Genomic DNA, 25882 nt, shown 5'->3' on the forward strand with positions numbered 1-25882 from the left:
GTTGGGCTGCCCTGCAATACTGCGGACACAAGCTGGAATGACACACAGATGCAAATTGCCTTGAATCTGAGCTTTCTGGGGGCAGGAATTTCCACGGCTTCCTTGCCTATAGGAGACTTGCTTTCCTATTTAACTCCAAGGGGCAAAGACTCAATGGTAACAGCTGGGGGTGAAGATTTGATCTCCATGAAACTTTGGGAAGGCTGGTTTTGATTGTAACATGGCTTTACTCAATATATAAGGGGGGAAGTGTCAGGTTAAGCTATTACTTATAGCTGTATTTTTTTGAAGGGAATAACAGAATATAAACCAGTGTTTTTCAAACTTGACAATAGGTGCCTTTCAACTTTCATTCTTTCAGCTTTATTAAAATTCACAGCCACTTAAATTAATACTTTGAACCAGTTAAAGACAGAGAGTGGGGAATCTGGTACCTTCCTGATTGTTTTGAGACAATTCTCTCTAGTACCAACTATCTGAGGAAGCTGATGGGGATTATGGGATCTGTAATCCAAAACTATTAGGAGATCTTGGAAATGTTGCTTGGGTGAAAAGCAAAATGTCTTACAGAAGAATCAAAGTCCAGTTGTTTTTAAAATAAAAGCACATTTTGGACATATCAGAAGACAGACATATTGTCAGCTTCAAATTTATACAATGCATAAGTCTGAGTTATACAGCTGGGTCGGACCAAAAACTTTAATTAATTCCAACAAATCGGGATAGAAGTAGAAAATAAAGGCAGTAAATATTATCTACTCTAATTGTAATTCCAATTCTACTCTTCCCTCCTTCCCTCCATCACAACATGGAAAAGTCTATTTCAGTTTAGCATCTTGTATATTGCAATTCCAAGACTTGCAGGTCAATCGGATCTCCATATAAGGCTGCAGCCCATGACTGAGATATCTCTCTATAGTGAGGCTTATAAATACTCAAAGCTTTTCATGCTGATTCTTTGGACAAAAAAAGCCTTTCATCACTTTATTGATATCAGTAATAAAACAGTCCTTCTGCTGTGACATACAGCCTGAAACTGAACACATGTACCAAAAATGAAACAGAGGGGAAGAAGAAAAATGAAAAAATGAAGGAAATAAACTTTCAAAACTAGTCTTTTTCTAATCAGGATAACCAAGACAGAAAGACAGACATGCAGGTTTGAGATAGTTATGGAAAGTCCAAGAATTCTGCTCTCAAAATAATCAAGAAGCAATATGCATCTTTTTCTATTTCTGACCTCGAGCTTGGTGAGAAATGATCTAATTAGCGGTTTATCTAGTACTAGATTTCGTTGAGCTGTGGGAAGCATTGAGAAGCAATTTGCAAACACCACCCATCCTAGCAAACTATGTGCAGTGCTGAGATGGCAACTGACATACCCAATAGAATTCAACATATTCTAGCTCATGGAAAGAAATATATCTGATACATCTGACAACTATCCACACACAGTGTTAACACCCATAGCATTCAAAAGTTACATTATTTCTTCTTTAACATGAACATTCCTTCAAAGGGATTCCCCAATTCACATTGTTAACTTCCCCTTCTACTATAAAGTTGAAAGTTCTACTGAGTGATATTTAATTGCTTTGTAAGAGGTCAGCAAGTGATAGCAGCAGATCCCCTTTAATATGTTGGTGAGCTAATTAAGATGGTCCATTTCCAGAAATGTGAAGGAATCAAAAAATGCTCTGGAAAGTCTGTTGGAATTTCAGCTTGAGTTTGTTATCTTGAAATATAAACGTTATTGATAGAAATATCTATTTCCAACTAGTATTCTTCAGAAGAAACTATTCTAGAAGAAACCCCAACTACCATTCTTTTTCTGAAATTGCAAACACAAGTGCATACACACATATGCATACATGCACATAATCAGACAACACAAGTCAAAGTGTGACTTTTATTCATTTAGTTTTGAACTGACCAAATACAGCTCTTCCAATGCAGAGGAAATCTTTGCTAGCTGTCTCTTGGCAAAGAGAAGCAAGACTGGGAATTTCAATTGCTAGAGATAAATCAAAGGCCAGAACTCAACTTCCAACACTTTAAGAAGCATGTGTTAAATTTCTCTGAGATACTTTGATTTTCCCCTGTATATGTGAAAGTTGCCAATTTTAATTATTGCCCAGCAAGCATGAAAATGTTTTCGCAATAAACTTTCATTAATTTTTTAAAGTAACATGTTTATTTATATAATTTATACAACTACTCTCATCAAGCAGCTCTGGGCATCTTACAAGATTGAAAAGCAACCAACCCACCCTCACAAAGCATAGCCAGTTACGGAGGCGAAAACAAGCCTCCCCAGCACTCTTCACTGCTTATCTGCTCCAGCTGGAGCACAGAGCCTTCAAAACAACCGCTCAATCGTCTAGCAAAAAAATGGAGTAGACTTGCCTCTGCCTATAGCTGCTCCGCTTCAACTATAGACTTGAGGCAGGGACTCCGGCTGCATCAGCTGTTTGGCGGTGGTGGTTCTCGCCGGCTTACCAGCCTGCAGCAAGCAAGTGATCTTTTGCATTCAAGAAGAGTCCAAGCAGGAGAACTTCTGTCGCTTTCCTTTTTTTGTAAAAATGGTAGCTGAGTTAAAATATTACATTCCTCTTACCCCGATTTAGTTAGAAAAACTGAATCATCACAGCCGGTGGAACAGAGAGAGAGAGAGAGAGGGTGTGTTTAATTAATTAATCAATCAATCAACTCAGTCCCCATGACAACTGATGAAGTTAACCCATGCCTGGACTCTCCTTAGGAGCGCACAGGAGAATGGCAGAATCTGGGTGCAGAGTGACAATAAGGATCAGGTTAGAATCCCTATGTAGTCACAAGCAAAATAAGTCTAATGCCCCTTGAAGGCTGTTGATCCTTATCTAACTCTAATCAGATGCTCACCATTGGCTAAGAAGATTCCAGTGCATAGGCTTTCAGCAATAAATCAGCTTAACTGAACCTTCAGCTATGGACCTGGTCTTTCCTGCCTGACGCTAGCGCAACTCATCTCCACCCTCACTCAAATACCTGGGAAAATAGCCAAGTCTTCAATGCCTACAAGTGTGACTATTTCTCCTCAAATTAACATTTTAAAAAGATTTATTAAGTATCAGTCATATTTCAGTGACTTCTCAAAAAGTATGCATTTAAGCTTATTGACATTTGCAGATTCACTTTCTCAATTAGTTTTTAACTAGATATTACAAACAGATTGAATTCTGAGATAACCTTAGCCCGTTTATAGCTACTACTGAAGTACTGAGACTACATCTCTCACAAGTCTTATTCAAACTAAACAATGTGAGAATTACATTAGTGGAATTCAGATATCTGGTCTAGGTGTGTGGGGACTTTTTTTGCAGTCCTTTAAATGTTTTCCATACTTAGCTCTCCAGACTTTTTTGGATGATAACTTCCATCATTCATTATCATTAGCCATATAATATTGGCTGTAATAACAACATATGGGAATTCAAAACTTATGGAGAACCAAGTATCTAGGTTAGTATGGACCTGAAGCAAAAATTGTCTGTTATCTATAGAAAGGCAAATGAGCTTCCCTATTTTTAACATCTACATTGCATATCAGATTAATGCAAACAACGGATACATTTTTGCTAAATTCTACAGGAACCAATTGTTCTTATTAAACAAAAAATGAGTAACCCAAACCATAGTTTAGCATGATGTGTACATCCATCCAGTTTATCACATAAAATGCAAACTACCCGGCTCTATATTCCCAATCAACTTTTTCTATTCTAAGAATTTCAGATATACAGTTATAACATCATCAACTAACCAGGATATGGTTAGAGCTCATTGAAGTTATACTCCACAATATATAATTAAAGAACACGGGGTTCACCTCATGTTCTCTTTTTACTTTGCTCTAAGTCCCTAATATTTGTAACACCATAAAGATATTAAAATATACCAAGCCATAAAATAATGCCTGTTAACACATGAATATTTGCAGAAATTCCTAAAAATGTGATAGTGCAGTAACATTTCAGACATGGTATTTGTAAATTCACGGTTATGAATTCAATACCGAGAATCAAAAATTATCATTATAAATTCTGATTTAAATCAAGCGACAGAACTGGTTGAGCGCTCAGTTCATAAATAATATTTAGAGTAGAAAATCTATTAAACCTTGTTTAAATATACTGCATAGCATCCTTACTATAGATAAATGTATTTAGAAAATGTACTGTATTCACTTGGGGAAAGAGGTTTAACACATCATTTCTGGATTAAAGACTGCAGCTCAATAGTGAATTTATTATTGACAGGTTCACTGACTTACTTTTTAGAGGTCACTAGAGCTTCCTTAAAATATGAAACTGTCATTAATGAAACAGATGGGAAAAGAACTACTCCAAATTTTATTTATTGATTGGTCTGATTTATACAAGGGTCGACACATTATTATTATTTTTATCCTCTGCTTCAGTATCAGTGACCTCAAAAGCAGATATTCATCAATATTCCTCATTCATATGCTCTGCTGCTGACAAAGAATAACTATCATTTTGGGATTTAAATTGAGAAAGAGAAAGCTTTACTTGACCTTCTCATGTAAGGAGTTTTGCTATTCTATTGTCTTTTCTAAGGCCCTTTACCACAAACCTATCTTCTTGACAGATTCGTTCAACCTCCAGAACAAATAAGATGATCTACTATGGGTAATGGGAATAAGCTTTAGGGGTTGTTGTGGTTAGCTCTGGCCCAGCTCCTGCCTCAAGGACTGTGGATGTGGGGGAGACATCTACATGCTGCAGGCCTGTTTTGCCCCCGGTGGAATCTGCTGATGAAGGCTCCTCTGACCAAGAAGACATGAGTGACAGGGAGGAGGAGAGTGTGGCAGACAGCTCAGAAGGAGATCAATTATCTAGCTCCTCCTTGGATTCAGAACAAGAGTTAATGATACAGCCACGCATGCGGAGAGCGATGCATAGGCAACAACAACTGAGAGATTATTATCAAAGAAAATGAGGCCACCTGTGGTTGGGTGGGGCTGCGGTAATGGTGAGGCTGCTATAAAGAGCAGCCTGTAGGTTTGGCCATTGTGGAGGATTATCTGATCGTTGTGTTTCGTGACTGCTTTACTGACTTTGAACTTTTGTGTGCTGATTTTTCCCCGCTTTGAAACTAAACCAGGGCAAAGTGTGTTTCACTTTGTGAAAGAAGGACTGTGAATTGCCTCACAGCTGCAAGCTAAGTATCACAGAACTGATAAGGGACTTGTACAAATTACCAGTTTGTTTGGAGACAGTGCTCTTTGGTATACCAAAAAGGGCTTAGTTTAAGTGAATTTTCATTATAAAGAACATTGTTTTGAATTTTCAAACGTGTGTGTGTCTGATTTGTACTGTGAATTTTTGGGAGGAGTCTACCAGAGAGCCCGACAGAACAGGAGTGGGTGCCATTTAATCAGCAAACAGACTTAAATATAGTTTATTAAAGAACAAACTAAATTTGATTATAGATCCAAAGACAGGAAACGGCCCATATATAAAGACAAAGAAGTTATTCAGCTGAGAAGAGAAATGCCATTTTGTAGTTCTTCTCCAGGTTCCTTTTCAACTTCAGTTGTAAAAAGAGTAGTGGGAGGGACTATGTTCTACTTTATTTTTTCCTTATAAATCTGACCTCCCCTTTTTCTGGGGGGAGTAAACGATTGGAAGGTTCATGCTGACGGTTATGGAACTGCCAGAATTAAAACTAGTCTGGCCAAGATTCCTGAATGAAATACAAATAATGAAGTAAGTGTAGCAATCAGCTTCATTTATCAGTCCATACTCCTACATGCAATATATCTGTTTTGAAATGGTCAGGAAAACATTGATAAAATTCCCAACCTGGGAACAACTCAATAGGTGGATAAAAATGTCTAATTCAGTCTAAACATCTGGCTGACTGCGCAAGCAACTATAATAAAAACTATCAGTATTTGTTATTCTGTTAGATCTGTTGGGCTGAGAAAGAATGACTGACCCAAAGTCTAGACCAGGCTTTTATGCCTAAAGAGACCTAGAACTCCTAATTTCCCAATTTCTAGTCCAGCATAAGCAAATACCAAGTAAATCTGGAGAGCAACAGATTTTTATTATAAAGTACAAAGGGTGTCAATGAGCATTACAAATTCCTTTAGCAAGATCCATAAATTTTCTCTCCAGTGCAATACATACTTACTAAATATACCGCTCAAAAAAAATAAAGAGAACACTTAAACAACACAATATAACTCCAAGTAAATCAAACTCCTGTGAAATCAAACTGTCCACTTAGGAAGCAACAGTGATTGACAATCAATTTCACATGCTGTTGTGCATATTCAACTTTGTACAGAACAAAGTATTCAATGAGAATATTTCATTCATTCAGATCTAGGATGTGTTATTTGAGTGTTCCTTTTGGTTTTTTGAGCAGTGGATATTATCCAGTCTGATCTCAAAGTTGAATCCTATAAGGCATTTTTGTATATTTCCCCATGAACAAACAACACAAAAGTCTGACATATATTCCCCATAGCAATGAACCCAGAATGCCTAATTTTGAACCTAGACTTTTCCAGAAACGGATTACTGCATACTGCAACTCACAATACACAGAATATTGCACAATGAATACTGTATCACCTTCGTTCTTTCTCTTTATTGCCTAACAACAACACCAAAAAAGATTAAGTGGACAACGAATATGCACAGACATTATCAGGTAACAAATTACTGAAATCAGAAGTACACTGGATTTCTTTTTGACTCTACGCCAAAACAAAGTTGAAAGATAACACTCACCAGCATACAAGATAGCAAAGAATTTAGTTATTTACAAGAAACTCTGAGAAAACCCCTCCCCATTGCTATTATTGGCAAGCACATATTATCTTTTGGAAAGACATTTTAATAGCATATATCAAAGACTGATTTATCAAAATGTGTCCCATCCCAACTTTGAGTTCAGTTTTTATTTGTGCAACTGGAAAGACCGGACAATACAATTCTATTTGGTCAAGATTTATTGTTTAAAATCCAGTTGTATTATTTCTTAAGACATATACAGTAACATTAAAATTAAATAGCACAATGCCTAAAAGGAACAAAGACTTTCTCGCCTTAGTTAAACAGGATTAAGAAAATCCATTTAAATTTTAAAACAAAGCAAGAAATTCTTTCCCCCTTTTTCTGAAATGTGCAATAGTTGCTATTCCGCTATTCTCTCAATTTAAAGAATTGATCTTTTTCCCTTCCCAAACTTCAGGCCAAATACAATTTAGGGTAAGAACCCAGCAAACTTTAAATTGCTTCTCCTTTTTGCCATTGTTGCATGCTGTTTCTAAATATTTGCGATTCCCAGATTACTAAAATGGGCTGAGATGCATTCCTTTGTAGTGCAGATGATTTGCACAGACCTCATGCAGTAGAGAAATTCTCACGCCTTCAAGGAGCAAACTGGATTTAGGGGATGCTTTGCTCACATGCCAGGGTAAAGCAATCATGAGGGTCAAAAAGAGATTTTTCTTTTGCTACAATACTAGAAGTTCTAAATCCTATGCTGTAAAAAAATAACCAACAGGGACAATAACAGTTATTTTTAAATACTTGCAATCAGAATCAAGATGGACCTAAATTAAATCAAGTTTATGACAGGATTCTGTGTAACAATTGCATGGAAATGAGAAATTGCTGTAAAACCCATAAGACGACCATGTCAAATTATGATTATTACCAGTCAGAATCGCATAAAGGCATCTGCCTGTCAACGTTTTCTCCTTTGGTTGAAGAGGCAAACTGCCAGACAAGGCTGCAAATTTCTGATAATAGCATTTTTTCCCCATTATTGAAATTTCTAAATATCAAAATACACTGACTCTCCTTTATCCCCATAATGCTGCATTATTTTGAAGTGGGGGCTTCTTTTGTGGAGGCAATGCTAATTTATCAGTCAAGTAAGCATTTTTCAAACAATGTGAAACCTGGAAAAACCTTTGAGGTTCTTAAATGGAACAGTGATTTGGAAAAACTTATTTTAGCAAGATTTGCTTATCTCAAGTTACTCTATTATTTTAGGAACACGGAATACATTACGTTCGACTTATTCTACTCTTAAAATCATCATGCTTGAATGTATTGGATTTAAACTGGCTGGCTTAGCTGTTTTCCTTACAAATATTAAATTAATAAAAAGTCAATTATTTATGTAGGTTATAAAAACATTCTAATATTGCTAAAACAGCATGTAATATATTTCATGCTGAACTTTTACTTTTCAGTAAAGAAATATGGAGTATTTTCTTCCTTCTCTCTTCTGCTGTGGCTTTCAAAGGGAGAATTATCCTTCCCAACAAACCAGGGTTCTACTTCATTTCCCTGCTGGGTCAGTTCGCATTGCGATGGAAGTGTACATTTTGCGCCCGCACGTCACTTCTCAGAAATTATCTTCCGCGCATGTGCAGAAGCCTTTGTGCATGAGTATTTTTTGGTAATCCACAGTGATAGTTTAGACGCCATAATTCAAAATAAGCATCTTCTCCCTACAATACAAATAGATGGGGAGAAGGAAAAGGAAGACTAATTGGGAGACTCAAAAAGAGCCAGAAGCAGAGTTAACGAGAAATTAGGTAACTGGATCCCTACTTTCTGTTGTGGTTGGCTCTGGCCCAGCTCCTGCCCCAAGGAATGTGGAGCTGGATGCAGGGGAAACGACAACATGTCATAGGCCTGTTTTATTGCCGACAGAGTCAGGTAGTGCAGTTTCCTTGGACGAAGAAGAAGGTGGGAGTGACTTGGAAGAGGGGGGCCAGGCACACAGCCCAGGAAGCCAATCTCCATTATCTTCGGTCAATTCGGATGCGGAAGTCTTGGACCCACGCAGGCGCAGAATTATGCATAGAAGAGACCAATTGAGGACATATTACAGGAGATAAGAGAGGCCACCTGTGTTTCGGTGGGGCTCTAGTAATTAAAGCTGCTGATACAAATAGCAGCGTGTTGGTTTGGCCGTTGTGGAAGATTATCTGATTGCAGTTCTTCAGGACCGCGCTTTGCTGTTTTCCGGACTTTGTTGATTTTTCACGCCTTTGAAACCAAAGCAGAGCAAAGTGTGTGTGTCTCACTTCGTTGGAAGAAGGAGGGCTGTGATGTTTCTTCACAGCTGCTAGCTAAGTACTTAAGGACTGATTAAGGGAATTGTACAGCCTACAAGGTTGTTTTGGGACGAGTGCTCTTTGCAATACAAAAAGGGTGCTTTGTTTCTTTTGAATTTTGTGATAAAGAACATTGTTTTGAATTTTCAAATGTGTGTGTGTCTTAAATTTGTACCCTTGAATTTTCGGGAGGCTCATGCCAGAGAGCCCGGCAGAACACTCAATATTGCAAAGCAGAGTATTATACAATGTGTGTATACATCAGGGACAGGTTCCAGTTGAATTTTGCTACACAGTGCACATTCATGCAAGCGCATGCACCACACTGCGTGACTTCAGTTCCCCACATGCTCAAGACCACATTACAAGCCGAAACACCGCTGAGGAGCTTTGCGGCCCTGCTTTGGACGAAAAATAAAGGTCGTCATTAAGATGAGAGCAGGCGGGAGGGCTTCTTCCCACACGAAGACAGGGGGGAGGGAAATATCGCTGAAAATTGCATCATCAGTTGATTCCTACTGATGTGGGGCTCTGGATCGCACTGGTAAGAACCCACCACTGGTGCACATAGAGTGCTAAAAATTGTATTGGCTTGAGTATCAAAAGAACTTTTTAAAGCATTTTAGAAAGCTAAGCAGTGACATCAATCCTTTGAAAAACAAGTTTCAGCCAACCCACTTAATTACTGTCAGGCTAAAACTGCTGAATACACACTTAGTAATTGCCTAAGCTTTTAACAAAAAGACATTTTAAGTGGGAGAACCACAAACAATATTAAAATGCTGTGGACAAATTATTAGCAGCAATAAAATACATTTATACACATTTTTCAAAAATGATATGGGAAAAATAATTAAATGCATTATTAAATAAAATTATGTCTTAGTTTTCAATCCACATTAGTTAAATGGATTTTATTTTCCTGGCTGTGACCACATGTTGATGTATCATACCTATCATGTCAGTCAAATCTTTAAAAGTATGTGCTATATTCTTTTTCTAGGATATTAGTCTCACCCACTTCATATTTGTTTCCTTGTATAGTTTTTAGCTACCATCAAACAAAATTGCTACATGAAACTATTTTTATATTCATATGTTTTAACAGGAGAGCATTCAAATATGCAAATATTTGCAGATTGTATATATTTGCAGCATATAAAAATGCTGTCCATCTTAACATAATTTAGTAGTAACTTTTGGAGAAGTTCTTACAGTTCACATATCAACTTTCCAGGAAGAAACCTATTCTAAAATCTGAATGGTTTTATCAGCCATTATGGTCTGAAATTTTGCACAATGTAGCTTTTCTGATTATCCTTCAAAGTATCTGGACAAGAAGTAACAGATGGAAATTTATCAAGGAGAGATCCAATCTGGAACTGAGGAGAAATTTCCTGACAGCGAGAACAATTTATCAGTGGAACAGCTTGCGTCCAGAAGTTGTAGGTGCTCCATTACTGGAAGTTTTGAAGAAGATATTGGACCACCATTTTTCTGGAATGGTATAGGACTGTGATGGCGAACCTATGGCACAAATGCTCCAAGTGGCACGCGGAGCCATATCAGTGGGCACGCGAACTCAGATCCAGCACCCATGCTGGTTTTCAGGCATTCTGGGCCCACTGGGGATCAGGAAACAGCCTGTTTTCAGCCTCCGGAAGAGGTGGGGAAGGCCATTTTTGTCCTCCCTAAACTCCTAGAAAGGCTCTGGAGCTTGGGGAGAGAAAAAAATGGGCCTTCCTGTTCAACTGGAACTTGGCAAATGGACCATTTTCTGCCTCCAGAGGGACTCCGGGGGAATGGGGAAGGCCATTTTCACCCTCCCCAGGTTTCTAGAAAGGCTCTGAAGCCGGGAGAAGGCAAAAAACACGCATGCCATTGCGTGCCAGGAGGAGAGGCACATGCGCATGTGTGTGGGGGCTACATGGAATTATGGGTGTGGGGCATGCACGCACCCCCCAACACCATCACCTCTTTTGGCATACGAACCAAAAAAGGTTCATCATCACCGATATAGGATCTCCTGCTTGAGCAGGGGGTTGGACTAGAAGATTTCCAAGGTCTCTTCCAACTTTGTTATTTTGTTATTATTCTTTCTTAATAACAATAACATAACTTAATAAATCTGCCGCATGAATCCCAGCGACCGATTAGGTCCCACAGAGTTGGCCTTCTCCGGGTCCCGTCGACTAAACAATGTTGGTTGGCGGGTCCCAGGGGAAGAGCCTTCTCTGTGGTGGCACCGACTCTCTGGAACCAGCTCCCCCCGGAGATTAGAACTGCCCCCACCCTCCTTGCCTTCCATAAACTCCTTAAAACCCACCTTTGCCGCCAGGCATGGGGGAAGTGAGATATTTCCCCCGGGCCTATACAATTTATGTATGGTATGTTTGTATGTATGTCTGCTTAATAATGGGGTTTTTAAATGTTTTTAAATTATTAGATTTGTTATGAATTGTTCTATTGCTGTTGTGAGCCGCCCTGAGTCTACGGAGAGGGGTGGCATACAAATCTAATAAATAAATAAATAAATAAAAAGCCAATTCATATCCAATGGTAATAGATAATAATGGGAGGTATTACCAATCCATATTACAAAAGTATCACTAAACATAAAGATTATGTTTTATTCTAAAATTGCTGGGAGCCTTGAGATACCAGAATCTGCTTACAGTCAATTCCTTACACTTCATCAATTTTAATTTAAATGCTGCTGAACAGAGATTAAAAAAGGAAGAGCAGAAAACCAGGCATGTGTGAGCGCATAAACACATGGCTTACTTTGCTTATCATGCAACATATGCCAAATTATTATAATTTTATAAACCTTTGTTTAAGTCTTACCTGTGGAGTGGAGTCAGCTATTTTTGTATTCCATAAAGAAAGATCAAGCCGCCATCTACGGGGCTGCCTTCTGCAGCATAAATCCCAGCGGCTGGTTAGGTCCCACAGAGTTGGCCTTCTCCAGATCCCATCAACCAGACAATGTCATTTGGTGGGGCCTAGGGGAAGAGCCTTCTCTGTGGGGGCCCCGGCCCTCTGGAATCAGTTCTCCCCAGAGATTCGTACTGCCCCCACCCTCCTTGCCTTCTGCAAGGGTCTTAAGACTCACCTATGTTGCCAGGCCTGGGGCAATTGCCCCTCTGACCAATAAATGTGATGCATGGTGTGATTGGATTGTCTGATTGAGTAATATATAGGGTTTTTAGCTGTAATTTTTTAATGTACTGTATTAGATTTGTTTTGTACGCTTTGTTTCTATATTTATTCTGTGAGCCACCCTGAGTTTTTGGAGAAGGGTGGCATACAAATTTAATTATTAATAATAATAATAATAATAATAATAATAATAATAATAATAATAATAATAATATTCATCACCATCATCATCATCTAACCAGATGCATTTAGAAAGATCAAACTTAGTTTTCACTCTTCATATTAACCAACTCAAGCAGCTGAATATGAAAATACTGTTTTCCTTATAAAATTCAAACTTTCACTGCATAGGTTTGCCAATGTGGCAAAATAGTACGTAATTGCGTTCAGTCAAAGATTACTACGGTACCCAGCCTCACCCACTGAGCTAACTCTGAATATCAGGAGGCAGAAATGGAACAGAGAGGTCCTTTGTCAGCTTTGCTTATGTGATGAAAAAGTAAACTTTTATTAAGAAGGTGTTAAGTCTGCTGGTTATAAAGTGGGACTGCCTATTTCCAATTATGTCTGCTGCCATCCCATAAAATCTGATACAGTAGATATGACCACTCAGATTTGACCACTTACCACTACTATTATCACAAAACGGCAAACTGATGAAACAAGAGGCAACAGAAGGTACAGCAAAATCTGAAGGGTTTTTTTTTCCTTATTGCAGTGAAGTGCTGCAGAAACAAATAGGTTTTAAGAAACCTATGAAAAAAGAGAGTGGAGGGGAGTGAGAACTACTAATATTACTTCTAACAACCATGTTTCCATTTGCATCTGACTGACAGCCCTGTGCAACTGCATCCAATTTCAAAATTGCTAAGAAGGCGAGAAGAATAAGAAAAGTATGTGGGAGTAAGAGAAAATTTAATAGCTTTCCTCCACAGCCCCTCTCAAATCTTAAAGGAAAAAATGCCCTAGAAGCAAATCCTGGGGGCCTTGTAAGGTTGAAGATCTCTCCACAGCCTCTAAGGCTTAGGAATTTTACCTACACCTACCCTGACCTTTGAAAGCACAGTTGGAATTTTTCTAGTTTTATTTGGCAAACTTGCATTCACAGGGAAACTGGATTATTTTAGGCTTGGAAATCTTTAATTTGATTTAAGGGGGGGAAATTAAATGATTCAAATTAACAATACATTTTTGAAAGCTGCCAGTTCTGATTTATTGCCTAAAGAGTACCTTTTGAAATTTATATTTTAAGAGTTTTCACATTCCTAAACTTTATGAAGCACATTATAATTATAAAGGAAACAGGAGTAAGATAGAGGAAATTTTAAAAAATGGTTCAAGCATGCATGAAAATAATGAAAGAATATACAGAACAGATTAATTAGCCTACCAGTTAGTGTCAAAACTGGAACATAAAATTCAAATATACTGGAAAGATAAACAGGTCTAGCAAAAACTGCCCTAATTCCATTTTATTAAACACAAAATAACTTATGTGCCACTAGTATAAAGATATAATTGAAATGCAATTGAAATTATAACACAACATAAATATAAAACACTTTAGCTTTGGCTTTTACAACTTGCGTGAAGTGTTTAAGCTCCAATATCATCAGCTTATATAATAGCTTGTAATGCATCATAAAGCTAAACAGGTGAAGATTTTTTTCCTTCTCAGCAGTAAAGCCAAAAAGATAGATAATTCAATTTAGCAAGTGTATCGGGTAATTAATTATTCAGAAACTATATCTATAATAGATTTGGCCACCCTCCCAATATTTTTCCATAATGAGTATATACTTTATATATTCTGTACAAGCATACGTTTGGTAAAAACAAATCTTTCTCAGAAGTTAAGTATAGTATTGTAGGAAGTTAGCACCTACCCGTCTCCTACAAAAATGAAATATCCTAGGAAATATTAAAAAGGCAGACTATTATATAGAATTTCCCTGGAAACATGCTTTTAGACAGAAAAGACTCACTCTTAGTAGTCCCCACTTTTGTCAATGTTAATATCCTGGACCAGTCTATTCTACATAACAAAGATCTACCTCCTTCAGACAGAGCCGTATTTGGAATTGCCCAAAGCCCTTTTATTACATCATCACCCAGCAAGGCTCAGCCAAACTGAACTCAAAAACGCAGCCTACAGAGTTGTCCCTGCATGGCCCCATGGGAGCCTGACAGCCAAATTGAATGCATTTCTTGCACAGGAGCTGGTGCCTCCCCACCCAGGGGTGGGGCCCAAGAGAGGGCATAAAATAAGGAACTCTCAGCATCTCTTCCCTTCTCTCGTTCAACGTCCTTGAGGCAGGTGATCCCTCTTTTCCTAGGACCTCAGACCATGTGGTCCTGCTGTCCTCCATTAAACTATCTTTCCAAGTACAGTGGTACCTCTACTTATGAACTTAATTCGTCCCGTGACCAGGTTCTTAAGTAGAAAAGTTTGTAAGAAGAAGCAATTTTTCCCATAGGAATCAATGTAAAAGCAAATAATATGTGTGATTGGGAAAACCACAGGGAGGGTGGAGGTCCTGTTTCCTCCTAGGAAATTCCTAGAGAGGCCCCATGGAGACTTCACCCCACCTTTTCCGGCCCTGTTTCCTCCCAGGAGATTCCTAGAGAGGCCCCACGGAGGCTTCTCCCTGCCTTTTCTGGTTACAGTTTCAGAGGCTCAGTTTGTAAGTGGAAAATGGTTCTTGGGAAGAGGCAAAAAAATCTTGAACACCCGGTTCTTATCTAGAAAACGTAGAGGCATTTGTAGGTAGAGGTACCACTGTAGTCCCATGCTTTCAGTGTCTTTCAGTGTCTTTTTCCCTATTTGGAACTGAACCCAGAAGGATATTCCATACAACATAGTTATCAGTTCAGTGGTTAACAATGACTTCCTAGCAAAGCCCAGGATACAGCTTATTTCATATGACTTGTCCATTTTACCTTATTTACACTCTTTCTTTACTTTTCCTATTTTTGTTTTTAATCCTTTGTCCCAAACTAAAATCCCATGCTCTCATATCAAAACCTCATTTCTCTAGATCAGCAGAAAGCCACATAGTCCCTTAAAACAGCCGTAAACTATAATCAGCATGCCAACAGTAAGGGATTTGGAAACCTATAATTCAAACATATGGGAAGCAATAAACTGTCAGTTCCCAGTTTTGATCTTGCACTTTTTTCTATTCTCATATTGAGAATATTTCATCTCATTTCTGATTCATCTCATATGTTTCAAGAGGTTTTTATGCAAATGAATATTTCTAAGCCTGAACTGTCACAGGTTTATCGATATGTTTAATTCATTACATTACAAATAATGGAATCTAAGAGACACTCTCCAACAGGCAGCAGAGTTTTAAACTCCTTGGAAAATTTATGTCTCCATTATTTGTGAAAAATACAGATATATGCATGTATTGTTTTTGTAAATTCTCCTGGATCTAAACTCCCTTTCTTATAGAAGAAATCATGGATATGGTAGCGCCTTTTCCAAGAACAGATACATCTGATGAAGACATACTCAGATCATGATAACTTATGCTTTTTAATAACATTTCTTGTTAGAAAAGGTACTACCAGAGTTCTTCTGATTTTTGACAACCATTCTTCCTAGAATTTCTCACACAAGGTATCTCTGCAAAGGTGGTCACCCTCATTTTAAAATAAATAAGCATCTTTTTTAAAATTGCTTTAATGAACAGATTTAACTTAAACTTATTATTCGCCTCATTACAATGTTCTGAATTAGCTTGGGTTGTTGTTCCAGAAAGTTACTTCTGCATGGGGTGCCCCTAATTTCCAGTATAATTAGCACATTATACCATAATTAGTACATTGCCTCTAAGTTCCTCTTTTCCCAAGCTGTGGTGATTTGACAGTCGCCATGTCCCATGACTACATCAGGGGTTTCATTAGAGGAAGCATTTTCTGAAGAGTTTTTACTAAATAAGCTCTTTTCATTACCTTGTATGCATTAGATTGATTGAAAAATGACTGCAAATAATAATTCGCAACAGAAACCAGAGTTTTGGAGGAAGGGAGTGTTTTGACCTTTCCTTCACTTGAGCAATCGTGGCTGGTAAGAATGCTGGTATTTTGAAAGCATGCTTGTTGCACTGACAAGATGACTTTCAATTGGAAAAATGGCCTGTTCATAAAGACAAACTGATAGAAGAAAATTGTCTAACAATCTAAGAAGAAGATGGGACATAAATCTAATTAGTGAAGCAATGACGCCTTTTGAACGTAAATTTTTTGTTTTCAAAAGCCTTTCACAAAAGATAAACAGATCAGACGGGTGAATTGATCAAAATTGATCACTTCAGATCGTGCAAAATGCAGCTGCGAGAGCAGTCATGGGCCTACCTAGGTATGCCCATGTTTCACCATCACTCCGCAGTCTGCATTGGTTGCCGATCAATTTCCGGTCACAATTCAAAGTGTTGGTTATGACCTTTAAAGCCCTTCATGGCATCGGACCAGAATATCTCCGAGACCGCCTCCTGCCGCACGAATCCCAGCGACCGATTAGGTCCCACAGAGTGGGCCTTCTCCGGGTCCCGTCAACTAAACAATGTCGGTTGGCGGGCCCCAGGGGAAGAGCCTTCTCTGTGGCGGCCCCGGCCCTCTGGAACCAACTCCCCCCGGAGATTAGAACTGCCCCTACTCTTCCTGCCTTCCGTAAACTCCTTAAAACCCACCTTTGCCGTCAGGCATGGGGGAACTGAAACATCTCCCCCTGGGCACGTTTAATTTATGCATGGTATGTCTGTGTGTGTGACTGTTAGCATATGGGGTTTTTTAAATATTTAAATATTTTAAATTTGTCTGATTGCTTATGATTTGTTTTTACATGTTGTGAGCCGCCCCGAGTCTTCGGAGAGGGGCGGCATACAAATCTAAGTAATAAATAAATAAAATAAATAAAAATCAAAATACAAGGCAAAAAATTGTTTTCATTAGCTAGGCTAGTACGAACTTCTATAAGCTGATTCAAAAATTTCCAAAGGCCACCACGTTGGAGATAGGTAGTTTAACAAATCAGCTTGCATTTCATTGATAGCACTTTTTAAAGCGTTTGCTTCACGGATCAAACCTATCTCTCACCTCACTGAAATCTCTTTATGCTCCTACCATGCATTGTAATCTTGTGCACATTAAAGGTAATTTAACATCTTGCTTAGTGACAGTTTTGAAGCACTGGCATGTAACTGGCTTGCAACTGATATCACTGTTAAATACCTCCCCAGCAAAGTTGCGTATTAACTTCAAAATGCTCCAGGATTAAATATGTTTTCGTTTCAGTTACAGAGCTAATGAAAACCAAATGGTGGAATTTGTTTTAGCTTGTGTAATGCTTAAGGGATTTCACTTAAAAGAGAAAAGTCTGAATAAACTTCCATTTACTCAGATGAATATATAGCCAGCATTACGCTATCCAGAGATAGACTAACTGCAGACAAAATTTAATGCAGAGAGAAATATTTAAGACCCTAATTGAAATTGCTTCAGTCACATAATATAAAACTTAGGACAGTTATTTATTTTCAGTGTCGTTTTTATTGCCTGTAACTGCAGGTCATTTCAATAACAAAGTAAAATTAATAAAACATTTCCAAATAACCATTTTAAAATCTTACATGTCTGCCCAGAAATAAATTCAATTTAAATTATCATTATTTATACACCAATAAGTTTGTACAAAGCTTGTATTTCTTCTGGTGAAAAAAGAAATATAATCCGAACTAAGCTTATATCAAAACCACATTCTCAACAAAATGTGATGGTATCTTTTACAATTTCTGTTGCCATAGCTTAAAACTTTCAGAATGGGTCCACCTGTTTCCGACCAGTGTTAAAAATGTTTCAATTGTACTGACAGTGACAGCTGTTGTAAACAATCAAATCTGCGTACAGGAAATTCATGTTTAAAAGGTAATTTTAAACATGAATTAAACAATTAAATAATTTTAAACAGCTCCCAAGAGATACAAGCATCCCATCACAAGGATCATCAGAAAACATTATTAATTACAAAAAAGAAGAAGAAATAACAAGAACAATCCTTCCCCCTAACAGCCAAGGTGGCGCAGTGGGTAGAGTGCAGTACTGCAGGCCACTAAAGCTGACTGCTAGATCTGCAAGTCAGCGGTTCAAATCTCATCACCGGCTCAAGGTTGACTCAGCCTTCCATCCTTCCGAGATGGGGTAAAATGAGGACCCGGATTGTGGGGGCAATATGATGGCTCTGTTAAAAAGTGCTATTGCTAACATGTTGTAAGCCGCCCTGAGTCTAAGGAGAAGGGTGGCGTTAAAAAAAATTGAATGAATGAATGAATAAATAAATAAATAAATAAACCCTATGAAAAAAAAAAGTGCATGTAGAAATAACGTTGCCCCTTCTAACTAAATATTTAACGTTGTGAATTGTGAGAGGGAAGGTAATCTTTGGAAGCGTTAAAGCAGATACATTTTTTGGAAGCCTTGTCCAGCTACTCCAAAGGCCATTCCTAGTTACTAGGGGCTGAAGTGGCTACGTACAGCCTCTAAAACAACCATCTGAGCTTTCCCAAGCCCATAGTGCTCTGCCTTGCACTAGGACATTTTTCTGACCCGGCCCTTCTCTTTTGGGGAGCATGGCTTCTGGCAGATATACAAACATATATGCCGCACAGAGGGAAATTTATTGGACAGTAAAATCTACAGAATTGAATTCAGCTGGAGTTAGTAACTAAAGGTTGTTCAAATGGGGAACCTTAAAAATATTAGAAACATAGAAACATAGAAGATTGACGGCAGGAAAAAAAGTCATGGTCCATCATACTATTTCCTGTATTTTATCTTAGGATGGATATAAGTTTATCCCAGGCATGTTTAAATCCCAGCCATGTTTAAATATTGCACAGGCCTTTTGTCTTTTACTGTTGTTGTTTTTATGTCTGTCCCTTTGTTGGCATCTTAAATTCAAAAATCTTTAAATGTTTCTTTTAAACTGGACGAGGTGCAATCAAATGCATTTAGTCTGATGAGCAAACTTGCAGTAAAGTAATAAACAGCAAAAGATAAAAGTGCCATGAAATGTCTTAGTTAACCGGAGACCTTTCACTTGATCCATAACCCAATGTAAGCACCTAATCCATGTGTCGGTCAACTCCTGCTACTGCTGCTTCCCAGCAATCTATGTTGCTATCACCCAAGTCTCTGATTCCAACATTAGCATTTTCTGCAAGTTCTGTAGATTTGCAAGCATACAAATGTGTTGTAAAACAACAGCCTGTCTCAATTTATCTTTCCAGACCATGCTGAGGAAAATTTGTATTCAGCAGGGGTGAAATCCAGCAGGTTCTGACAGGTTCTGGAGAACCAGTAGTGGAAATTTTGAGTAATCCGGAGAACCAGCAAATACCAACTCTGGCTGGGAGAATAGAATGGAATGGAATGGAATGGAATAGAATAGAATTATTTATTGGCCAAGTGTGATTGGACACACAAGGAATTTGTCTTGGTGCAGATGCTCTCAGTGCACATAAAAGAAAATATAGATTTGTCAAGAATCATGTGGTACAACACTTAATGCTTGTCATAGGGGTCCAATAAGCAATGAAGAAACAATCAAGATTAATAAAAATCTTAGGATACAAGCAACAAGTTACAGTCATACAGTCCTAAGTGGGAGGAAAAGGGTGATAGGAATGATGAGAAAAAACTAGTAGAAATAGAAGTGCAGACTTAGTAAATAGTTTGACAGTCTTGGGGGAATTATTTGTTTACTAGAGTGATGGCGTTCAAGAAAAAACGTTTGTGTGTCTAATTGTCTTGGTGTGCAGTGCTCTGTAGCGACGTGGGAGTGGGGTGGGAATGGAGATTTTGCAGTATCCTTCTCCTGCAACGCCCACATAAACGACAGTTAAAAAAAAATTGGATTTCACCAATAGTACTCAGTTACCAGTAGTCAATTTAAAAAAAAATCATCATTCTCCTAAAACATAAACTGTATTGACTCTCATTAAAAAATAGATAAATATGTTAGTGCCATGGAGTCATATATTTTCCCTATCTTGGCATGGCTGCATTTCTGCATTTACACTGTTAATTAGTCTATCAAAGCAGGAACCCATGGGGCTAGAAGGCAGGACAAGTTCATATATAACTTGTTATATATGCCCTCCGGTCACACAGACTTCCCATAAAGCAGTGAAACATTACCACATTTGCAGAAGCCTGAATTGAATTTTTTTTTTTCTATTTGAGGGAAAATCCAAGATTGCAATGGGGGACGGTGGGAACTTTTAAAAATGGCAAGCGTCCAATCACAGTGTCATCTGATCTGTAGGGAACTTGATTTGCTTCAATTGAGCATAGAAGAATCCAAGAGCATTGCAGAAAGAAAAGTGCTCTAATGATTTTTTTTCAAACAGAACATATTCTGAGTGTTCTGCCTTTAACATTATTGCAATTTCTCAAATTCACTTTTAAATTTAGATTAGCATGTGTATCTCATTTGATAGGTGAGTGGCACAGAAAAAAAATTAAAGCCTGTCTTTTCCACTGAAATATTGAATACAACCTCTCAAAAGTCCTTTTCCTTGACTGCCACTTAACATTTCTGAGAAAGCAGGGGTACCCCTTTTCCATGATTTAAAATCAGGTCACATTTGTATGGAAGATGATCTTTTAAACAGATTTTTTGGTGATGACACAATGTATGCACGATGCACCCGGGAGAGACTTTTCATCCTGATGATGAGTATTGGCAATTGACGGGATATGGCATTTTCTTAGAAAACTAAATGCCATTGAACTTATCCTTATAAATATTTGTTTCTATAATTCCTATGCTTGATCTTATTAATCTTATTGTTCCTAACCTTTTTTTCTTAAAGCTATTTGTATATCACTTTCAGTATTCATCTCTTTTGTAAATACGTACTGTAGTGATAAGCCTGCTTTGGTCATGAAATTTTCTAGTTAATAACCACTAACTGATTGCTAGATATCAATTGGATAGGGCGGATCAGAATGTTGTGCAAAATCCTTCCTCATGCTAGAGGAAGTAAGAATGGAGAGGGGCGGTATACAAATCTAATAAATAAGTAAGTAAGTAAGTAAGTAAATAAATAAATAAATAAATAAATAAGGTTGTGTTTGCTAAGTGAGGACTAGTTGCATTGAGAAAAATGTGGTAAAAGAATAATCTGATATATTTTCAGAGATCTTCATAAAGGTCACAATAAAAAAGGAGGGTAAAGTATATTCATTTCCTTGGAATAAGAAGAGCAACAACAACATCCCCCTAGGGCAGTGTTTCTCAAATAGAGGAGAAGGGGGGTCGGGGGGGGGCGCGTGACTCCGGGGACTATGAGTTTTTTGCCATAGGGAGTAGGGGGCTTTTGCACCGAACAATAACACACAGCACAGAGTAGGAGATATGAAGTGCATATAACAAACCCTTAAGAGACACCATGGAAAAATATTTAACCAGGATGAAAAGAAAGGAGGACAGAGACGGAGATAATGAGACCAATCTAAGTCTCCCAAAAGCTAAGATGACAAAAGTATATACAGTACAGCGCTTGGCTTCATTGTGACTATGGTGGGAGACGAGGAAAGACCAGTATAGAGATACCACTGTATATCTGAGAGACAATACAAAAAAATAGTGAACTTGTCATCTGAACCAAAAGACTACGGGTAGTATCCAACATGAGATGGATTTCACCCAGCTTCCTGAGTCAAATCTGATCTCAAGGAGATTTGGGAGTACCCAGAAGGAGGGGAGAGAAATAAGCTCTTCTGCAGGCAATTCAGCTTCAGGAAAAATGATTACTGTACTGTCATCAAAACTATACAAAGAAGTTCTGCTTAAGGTTCCCCTTTTAATAGCTTTCTTTTAAAAAGAGCCAACTGATCTGAAACAGCTTTCTTTGCATTTTGCTAGTCACTCTGAGAACAGATACTCCAGAAGGCTATCAGTAGTAAATCACAGACATTTTAATGTAGTGCTTGAAGCGGAGGGAGGGGGATAACTTTGGAGCCATAAATGCTCTAGGGGCAAAACAGTATTCAGATATGAATTTGTGCCAATGTGAAAACCTATATTTTAAGAACACTTTTGGATGAAGAAGCACTCATTATGCACAGGCATGCCTCAAGCCAATACAACACATTAGAAAGCAAGCAGGAACAAGTTATGGGGAAGACAGCAGTCTGCTTCGTGAATACCTCATTCCAAAACTGCAAAGACTACATTTTTAAAACTATTTAGTAGGAAACAAGCACCAATGTTTGTGTGTGTGTGTGTGCGGACATCCATCTCAGCAGTAATTTTGAAGTAGAACTGGAATTCAGTGGAATGTGAAGCCCAGAAGCAGTAAAGTGAGAGAAGACAAGAGTTCCTGCAAAAAGAGAAATACACTAAATCACAAGGTCCACAAAGATGCAACTATTAAAATATGTAAGAAATTGGGGTTTAAGGGATCTGAGCCAGCTCAGTTATTTTGTGGAAGGCAGCACAAGGGTCTATAGTTGCTTTCAATGCAGTGGAAAGACTTTGTGTTAAAAGTGCAGGAGGTCCTCCACTTACAACAGTTTATTCAGTGATCATTCAGTTACAACAGCACTGAAAAATGTGACTTATGATGTTTCTTCACGTCACCTCATTGCAGCAACCCATTGGTCATGTGATCAAAGTTCAGATGCTTGGCAACAGATTAGTATTTACGACACAGAGTTGGCCTTCTCCGAGTCCCGTCGACTAAGCAATGTCGTTTGGTGGGACCTAGGGGAAGAGCCTTCTCTGTGGCAGCCCCGACTCCCTGGAACCAGCTCCCCTCAGAGATCAGGACTGCCCCCACCCTCCTTGCCTTTCGTAAACTTCTTAAAATCCACCTCTGCCGTCAGGCATGGGGGAACTGAGACATCTCCCCTTGCCTATGTAGTTTTATGTACGGAATGTTTGTGTGTATGTTTTTATATAAGAGTTATTTTAGGTTTTTAATGTAAAATTGTTATTTTAGACTTAATATTAGATTTGCCATTGTATACTGTTTTATCACTGCTGTGAGCCGCCCCGAGTCTGCGGAGAGGGGCGGCATACAAATCTAATAAATAATAACAATAATAATAATTGCAAGGTCCCAGGGTCATTGGATCACCTTTTGTGAGCTTCTGACAAGCAAAGTCAATGGGGATTCACTTAACAACCACATTACCAATTTTACAACTGCAGTGATTCACTTAGGAACTGTGGCAAGAAAGGTTCTAAAATGGGGCCAAATTCACTTAACTGGCAACAGAAATTAAGGGATCTATTGGGCTCGTAATTCAAGAGCTATCTGTGTATATTATTTTAGTAGAACTGTTTCCCTCCAGCATTCTTCCTCTCTTCTGCTCTTAGAGTCAGTCTTGATGCCAGGTCATTGGCTGGACAAGCCTCTGAAGTTTTCTTGGCAGGGTTTATTATAAATAGTCTACCATTGCCTACTTCCCAGGGCCAAAAGAGAGGGACTGGCCCAAGGTTACCCAGCTGGCTTTGTACCTAAGGCGTGACCAGAACTCATTCTCTCTGAGTTTCTAGCCTGGTGCCATAAGTACTAAACCAAACTGGCTCTCTTTTTCACATAGTGATTTCATAATCAAATTGCTGACTGCAACCATTTTTGAGCAGGACTTTATATATATATATCCCCCATGCATTCAACAATTATTTCCAGTGGTGTTCTGGTAGTTGACAAGGTAAGCGCATCTGACATGGGAATTCATGTTCAATATATCATGCCTCTATTGTTCATTAAAAGAAAAAAATGTACTGGTATATTCCACTTTTAAAAAAAAAAAACAAACTAAGACTAAAATATATTACGTCTCTACATAACCAGGGAAAAAAGCCAGAAAATCAAGAAACCATAGAAAAAAAACAAGATGTCAATTTCCTCCAGACAGCCTTATCTAATCCAGAATTCCAGTGGTTGAACTATACTGCTTTTCATCTTTAACATGCATGTTCTTATAGACATTACATAATCCAAAATATGCAGAATCCACAAAAGTGGGTAAATTATTTTAGCAATTGCAGCATGGATGCATTTTCACAATATAGGAAAGTCAATCAATCCTTTTCCTCTATTCACATCTAAAAGGATATTAACAAACCACTACCAAGGGAGTGCAGTCTTCATTCCTTGTTTGATTGCACAGCTTCTACACTTTAAACAAGAGCTTCACAAAATTCTATACAGGATGATAGGGATAGGGATGTTATTAATAGATTAAATTTATAATTATAATTATAATTGAACCTCGTTTTGATCTACCTATTTTCCTCCATTTTCTGTGGACCAATATAAAAGTGGCCTGATTTTTCTAATAATGTCTGTTTCACTGGCACCACTAACTAATATCCTGGATTAAGAGGATATTTGCAAACTGTGATTTAACTAGATTTATTAAACAAATCATTTGTGGATTATCCTGGATTAAGAGGATAATTGCAAACTGTGATTTAACTAGATTTATTAAACAAATCATTTGTGTTTATATACACATATATATAAAAAAGCAAACTATGGACACTAATTCACAACGTGGGGTTATGCTGCTTGCATAGCAGAGCTTTTGATTCAGCCTGTTATGCAAACAACAACAAAATGTAATTCCTTCAATAAATTCCTGTGTAAATCCAGCCGGTAAGCTCACAAGACAAAGAGACAGGCAAGACAACTTATTAATCATATCCCAGCAACTATTTAGAAAGTGAGTCGATGCACGATTTATTTTATTTTATTGATTGATTTTGTCCAATACACAATGAGGGTTTTAGTGGGTATACACATAGTAAAATACATAATGAAGGTTATAGAGGATATACTCATAGTAAAATATATCTAAGATAGTGAAAAAGAGATCCCACATTCAGACACCAAGGAAAACCTCAATATTCAAAGACTCGCACATGCAACGTGTTTAGAGATCAACCCCCTTTCTAATACTTGCGAGCATTTTACTATTCAAAAGTAGTGTTAAAAGGGCACTTTTTAAGAACCCTGCCATCACTTACCTTGACTGCTAGAGATTACAATTCGATGCCTGTCGAAAGCTGCACTTCTTCGCAATCATAAAAACTAAAGCCAGAAGTGTGTCCCTTGCTTGCTCACTAGCATCTAAGCCAAAGCAAATATTTATTATTTTTAAAAAGACGATTATTAGCAAGGGGGGAGGGTGTACACTGACATAGACATAAGGTTGTGGCTTGGGCAAATAGCGTGGTGGTGCAAAACTACTCCTGGGATGAAGCTGCTTTCCAGGCACCGTAAATAAGCACCGTATCTGGGCTATGCTCTAAGGAAGGATCTAAGGTGGCGATGTCCTGGAGACGGAAAATAGGTGCCCAAAGCAAGCCGCGTCCACAGCTACAAGTCTGCCCACCGCCTACAGAGTAAATAAAGCCCTCCGAAACAGTTCTTTGCGCCTCTGGTTCGGGACTCGTTCCGGGGTAAAGGATCAACGTTCCAAAACTGAGCGACTAGCCCAACTGGAGAGCGAGAAGGGGACACGGACTCGCCTGTATCC

At 38.2% G+C, this 25882-nt stretch overlaps 1 protein-coding gene across 1 annotated transcript in view; it reads right to left on the reverse strand.

Annotated features, from left to right (window-relative positions):
- The window catches only part of DISP1 (dispatched RND transporter family member 1), an 81214-nt gene extending 55755 nt beyond the window's left edge, over window positions 1-25459 (reverse strand). Inside the window, 1 exon segment of the mRNA XM_070734362.1 lies at window positions 25371-25459. The gene's annotated coding sequence lies outside the window, so the exon portion shown is untranslated.
- Between the last annotated feature and the right edge of the window lie 423 nt (window positions 25460-25882).

Source organism: Erythrolamprus reginae, chromosome 1 (assembly GCF_031021105.1).
Source record: "Erythrolamprus reginae isolate rEryReg1 chromosome 1, rEryReg1.hap1, whole genome shotgun sequence".
NCBI lineage: Eukaryota > Metazoa > Chordata > Lepidosauria > Squamata > Dipsadidae > Erythrolamprus > Erythrolamprus reginae.